At 42.7% G+C, this 6,703-nt stretch overlaps 1 protein-coding gene across 1 annotated transcript in view; it reads right to left on the bottom strand.

The window, feature by feature from the left end:
• Positions 1–6,703, bottom strand: part of LOC141121791 (uncharacterized) — a 428,955-nt gene that overhangs the window by 321,434 nt on the left and 100,818 nt on the right. The window lies entirely within an intron of this gene.

Here is a 6,703-nt window from a genome sequence, read left to right on the forward strand (position 1 = left end):
GAGATGAAAATGAATCCAGCTCCAGCCAACTTACTCAGCTGTAGAGTGCAAGAATGTGCATGCGAGTCAGAGCACATGGGCCAACAAATGGTCTGCAGACCGGGAGCTGAAGTGGGGCCAGTGGAAAACAACGACCATGGACATATTTCCAGGTGGGCAGATGTCCACCTGATAGGTGTAAAATGCAGGGACTCCAATCTAAATGAATAATGGGAGTTATGAGTGACAAAATAGGTTGAAAGGAAGTGGACCAAACACCCCCAACCCTGGTAGAAGCATGAACAAGGAATGTATATGTACCTGGATTGCTCCAAGAAGACACAAAGACCCAGCCGTAAAAATGTGTCAACAAGGTGGACTGCAAAAGATGGCCGAGGTGGATATGTCTAGTGTTTATCCAAACAAGCCCAACTAACGTCACGCTGGCGTATCATGAGGGAGGCACGTCCGGACCGAAAGGCGGCCAAAGCCGCTCATTTCAACCCGGGCGAAGCCCCCATTGGATAGCCAAGATCACATGACTCATCCCGACATTCCGACATCGGAGGCGTCTGGCATGTCGGGCGGGTGCATGACGCCGATGCGCTGAGGAATAACCACTAATCACTGGATGGCCCCGCCCTCCATTTTATAAGAGCTGCCACCTGAACAGAAGCGTCACACAGCGGGAGACTCCCATTGAGGCAGATCGTCCGGAGGACGAAGTGGAGAAGAGGAAGACCGGAGGAAGATGCCGGATAAGAAGACTGGAGGAAGAAGCGGAGGAAGATAGAGGAAGAATCAGGGGAAGAACAAGATGGAGGAAGAAGAAGAACACCGAAGGAAGACCAGAAGAAGCGGGCAAAGAAGAAGACATTAATAAAGGAGTTGTCAAAAAGAGTCTGTTGTCTTTTTTTTAACATTTTTGACACTTTTTTGTGAAATGGTAGGGGTACACTTGTACCCCATTACCAATTCACACAGGGGGGTGAGATCTGGGATCCGCCCGCAGACCCCCACAACCACCGGGCAAGGGTTGTGGCGATGAGGCCCTTCTCCCATCAACATGGGGACAAGGTGCTCTCTCGTTCCCCCCCCCCTTATTTCCTGCCAGGTTGGGTGCTCGGATAAGGGTCTGGCATGGATTTTTGGGGATCCCATGTAATTTTTTAAACAATACCACAATACAATACCTGAAGGATCTGGTATGGATTTTGAGGGGGACCCCCATGCCATTTTTTTTAAACAATACCATGCATATAAGCCTTTAAAATTAGCACTTTTAATTCTTCATGTTTGTGTTCCATAGACTTTAACGGTGTTCGGGTGTTTGAACAAAATTTTGCCTGTTCACATGTTCTGCTGCATAGCCAAGAGGGGGAAATTTTGGACTTTAAATGAGGCACAATGTTTGTGCCTCCATCCCATTCAAGTACATAAAAAGGGGGAATGTGGCACTTTAAATGAGGCAATTGACTTGTGGAGGTAAAGTATATAGTAATAATTTTTTATTTATTTATTTGTAACAATAGTAAAAAAGTATTTTCATATGTATACATGCACAATGGCATAAACATAATGGATACATATACATTAGCTTGGCAACACATAAAAGATAGTAAATGTTGATAAATATAATACAAGGTGTTTAATATTAGCAGACATTAGTACATCATATGCAAAAGAACTGCTATAAGATACAGTGGGCACGGAAAGTATTCAGACCCCTTTAAATTTTTCACTCTTTGTTATATTGCAGCCATTTGCTAAAATCATTTAAGTTCATTTTTTTTCCTCATTAATGTACACACAGCACCCCATATTGACAGAAAAACACAGAATTGTTGACATTTTTGCAGATTTATTAAAAAAGAAAAACTGAAATATCACATGGTCCTAAGTATTCAGACCCTTTGCTGTGACACTCATATATTTAACTCAGGTGCTGTCCATTTCTTCTGATCATCCTTGAGATGGTTCTACACCTTCATTTGAATCCAGCTGTGTTTGATTATACTGATTGGACTTGATTAAGAAAGCCACACACCTGTCTATATAGGACCTTACAGCTCACAGTGCATGTCAGAGCAAATGAGAATCGTGAGGTCAAAGGAACTGCCTGAAGAGCTCAGAGACAGAATTGTGGCAAGGCACAGATCTGGCCAAGGTTACAAAAAAATGTCTGCTGCACTTAAGGTTCCTAAGAGCACAGTGGCCTCCATAATCCTTAAATGGAAGACTTTTGGGAGGACCAGAACCCCTACTAGACCTGGCCATCCGGCCAAACTGAGCTATCGGGGGAGAAGAGCCTTGGCTAGAGAGGTAAAGAAGAACCCAAAGATCACTGTGGCTGAGCCCCAGAGATGTAGTCGGGAGATGGGAGAAAGTTGTAGTAAGTCAACCATCACTGCAGCCCTCCACCAGTCAGGGCTTTATGGCAGAATGGCCCGACGGAAGCCTCTCCTCAGTGCAAGACACATGAAAGCCCACATGGAGTTTGCTAAAAAAACACCCAAAGGACTCCAAGATTGTGAGAAATAAGATTCTCTGGTCTGATGAGACCAAGATAGAACTTTTTGGCCTTAATTCTAAGCGGTATGTGTGGAGAAAACCAGGCACTGCTCATCACCTGTCCAATACAGTCTCAACAGTGAAGCATGGTGGTGGCAGCATCATGCTGTGGGGGTATTTTTCAGCTGCAGGGACAGGACGACTGGTTGCAATTGAGGGAAAGATGAATGCGGCCAAGTACAGGGATATCCTGGACGAAAACCTTCTCCAGAGTGCTCAGGACCTCAGACTGGGCCAAAGGTTTACCTTTCAACAAGACAATGACCCTAAGCACACAGCTAAAATAACGAAGGAGTGGCTTCACAACAACTCCCTGACTGTTCTTGAATGGCCCAGCCAGAGCCCTGATTTAAACCCAATTGAGGATCTCTGGAGAGACCTAAAAATGGCTGTCCACCAACGTTTACCATCCAACCTGACAGAACTGGAGAGGATCTGCAAGGAGGAATGGCAGAGGATCCCCAAATCCAGGTGTGAAAAACTTGTTGCATCTTTCCCAAAAAGACTCATGGCTGTATTAGATCAAAAGGGTGCTTCTACTAAATACTGAGCAAAGGGTCTGAATACTTAGGAGCATGTGATATTTCAGTTTTTCTTTTTTAATAAATCTGCAAAAATGTCAACAATTCTGTGTTTTTCTGTCAATATGGGGTGCTGTGTGTACATTAATGAGGAAAAAAATGAACTTAAATGATTTTAGCAAATGGCTGCAATATAACAAAGAGTGAAAAATTTAAGGGGGTCTGAATACTTTCCGTCCCCACTGTAGGTACACATACACATTGATAATTGCATAGTACTCAAAGAATCTTAGATGTATAAAAAGTATATCTGGGCGAGTGAATAAGTAATAAGCCGGACTTGTCTGAGCACCCCATGGAAACTTGATGCGTTTCATGGCTATATGCCATTCATCAGGAGTTGGGTACAGAAGTAAACTGTAAATATAAATAATTATGTAAAATTAGTGAATATGTTCTACCCCTTTAAAGGGAGAAAAGACCTCATGGGGAGAAAGATCTGTACTCACAGGTCAGCTATAGCACTGTGCTTGGCTAGCATCGAGGAGGATGGGACCCCAAAAGGTTGTCTGTTCCGGAGCTGAGGCAAGGAACCCCACCCCAGCCAAGAAAACCTCCACATAGCATGCCCGATTGCTGCAACACGTTCCACATGTGTGGGGATGATTAAAAGTATGGTGTTCTGAAAGAAAATGTATGAAAATAAGAAAAATATGTGTAAAAACAGTGAACAAAGTAAAAAGGGGAGAAAATTTAAAAAGTGAAAAAACATGAGTGTTTGAGAGAAAAAAAAAAAAAATATATATATATATATATTTATATGTGTATATTATAATGAGTGTTGTGTATGTATAAAGGTACACACATACACCATAGTGAGTGGGTATGTTGCATGAGTCAAAAGAAAAAAAGGAAAAAAAGAAAAAAAGGGGAAAGGGCTGAAAGCCCTTTTTTATGTACATGTTCTGGTGCGAACCGAATGGGGGGTGTTCGGCCCATCCCTATTGGCAACCCTCCTTGACCACCGTTATAAGGGGAAGGTCTCAGAACTCATCCCGTCCTCACAGAGAGTGCAGAAGATAAAATCTCTTGAGGACACGTTAAAGAGGATTTTATTGAATGTTTTTCCTGACTCCAGTAGGTTACAGTGTGGTGGAAAACGTCATTTGGAGTCTTCTGTTGGTCAAGAGAGGAGCGTTGGAGAAGGTGTCCGCCTAAGTGAGGCATTTCGGAATTTTTTTAGTCCTCGCCACCCAGGGCTGTCAGCTTCCACATCCCATCGGCAGTGTCTGCATCATATGGTGGACAATTACCTCGGGGACATAACAGAGATGGAGAGCTTTTCAGCTGATGATCCACTGACTTACTGGGTCATGAGAACAGACCACTGGCCAGAACTTGCCCAGTATGCTATTAAGTTGTTGGGCTGCCTTGCATCCAGCGTACTTTCAGAACAGACATTCAGTGCTGTAGGAGGTTTTGTTACTGATCATGGAACGCGTCTGTCCACAGACTCCGTGGACCGTTTGACATTTATAAAAATGAATCAGTCCTGGATTACGCTTTTACTTTAAAAATCAAAAAAATCACTGCTCATTTAAAGTGGAGGGCCACCCTGAAAAAAAAATTGCACCAAAAATCCTAAAAAAATAAAAAAAAAAAACATTTGAAAAAAAATTTAAACTTACCTGAACCCTTGTTGCTAGGCAGTCTTCCTAATCTGCCTCTTAATATTCTGCTCCTAGCTAAGCGACCCATTGCCTTCTGGGAACTGTGTGTGTTCCCAGAAAACCACGGGGCCATTCACAGAGCGCCGCGCTGCTCGCGCGTGCGCAGTAGGAAACTGGCAGTGAAGTCGCAAGGCTCCACTGCCTGTTTCCCTTACTTAGGATGGCGGGCGGTGCCGGGACCCGAGAGCCGAGGGATGGGTCGGCCTCGGGCAGCCGACATCGCGGGCACCCAGGACAGGTAAGTCTACTTATTTAAAGTCAGCAGCTACGGTGTTTGTAGCTGCTGACTTTTAAAAAAAATTGTAGTGGCCGGAATCCCGCTTTAAAAATGAAGTTTTTCACAAACTTTTTTATCACTGATACATGTTCGCCAGGGCAGGACCCGGACCCCTATAACCATTGTGTGCCCAATTAGTGCATATAAGCCATCAAAATGGTCACTTTTGATTTTTGATGTTCAGGTCCCATTGACTTTAATGGGGCTCGTTATTCGGGTCTGAACTTTCGCGGTGTTCGGAAGTTCTGGTGTGAACTGAACAAAGGTCTGTTCGGCCCATCCCTAGACACCAATATAAATAGAATAAAACCCGCGCTATGTGTAACAACTCAAATACCTACAAAAATAACTTATACCGGACTGCTGCTGTAACAAAGGTAAGTATTCCCTTTATCAACTAGAAGAGCATTATGTGTCACAGCGCTGTCCTATTGTGTGTGCACATAAATCATCACAAATACACTAAAATATGTGGAGACATTCATATATAAAGTGCTAGGGGCTCAAATAATATTCTCTGCAGATCTACTGCTTCCACTTTACACCTACTTCACTGATCTTATGGTGTTTATCAATAATATAAGTAAATTGATCCATGTGCAAATTCATATACAACATAAAGTGCTTTGTGCTCAAGATGATGTTCCCTGCAGATCCACTGCTTCCACTTTACACCCACTTCTTTAATCTCACAATATTTGCTGCTATAATAAACTAAAAACCTGTGCAAATTCATGTAATCATACAATATTTTGTGCTCAATATAGTGTTCTCTGCAAGTCCACTGCTTCCACTTTACATCTACTTCAACAAACTTATTTTACAAAAACAAATCCACCAATCAATGAAAAGTTGATAAGGTGTAAAGTTCTCGGTGCTCCAAACTGTGGCAGCTGTAGTGTAGCCACGCCTTCTTCCACCTCTTACACACGTGATGGTGAGGGCGCCCCCTTAGTAGTGCTTCCCCACTCACCAGAGCAATATGACTCCCAGCTTTTCATCTACCAGAGTCACCAACATCCTTCACACTCTCCTCACCTCCGATGGCAAAGGAACTGGATCCTCCTCGCTCACTCCTGCAATGAACATTTCATTGATTTGTGGATTTTTTAAAGAAAAATAGGTTCATTGAAGTAGATGTAAAGTGGAAGCAGAGGACTTGCAGAGAACACTATATTGAGCACAGAATATTGTATGATTACATGAATTTTCACAGATTTTTAGTTTATTTATTATAGCAGCAAATATTATGAGATTAATGACGTAGGTGCAAAGTGGAAGCAGTGGATCTTCAGGGAACGGCATCTTGAGCACAAAGCACTTTATGTTGTATATGAATTTGCACATGGATCAGTTTACTTCATTTATTGATAAACACCATAAGGTCGGTGAAGTAGGTGTAAAGTGGAAGCAGTAGATCTGCAGAGAATATTATTTGAGCCCCTAGCACTTTATATATGAATGTCTCCACATATTTTAGTGTATTTGTGATGATTTCTGTGCACACACAATAGGACAGCGCTGTGACACATAATGATCTTCTAGTTGATAAAGGGAATACTTACCTTTGTTACAGCAGCAGTCCAGTATAAGTTATTTTTGTAGGTATTTGAGTTGTTACACAT

The sequence above is a fragment of the Aquarana catesbeiana genome, unplaced genomic scaffold (genome assembly GCF_042186555.1).
Source record: "Aquarana catesbeiana isolate 2022-GZ unplaced genomic scaffold, ASM4218655v1 unanchor232, whole genome shotgun sequence".
NCBI classification, from domain to species: domain Eukaryota; kingdom Metazoa; phylum Chordata; class Amphibia; order Anura; family Ranidae; genus Aquarana; species Aquarana catesbeiana.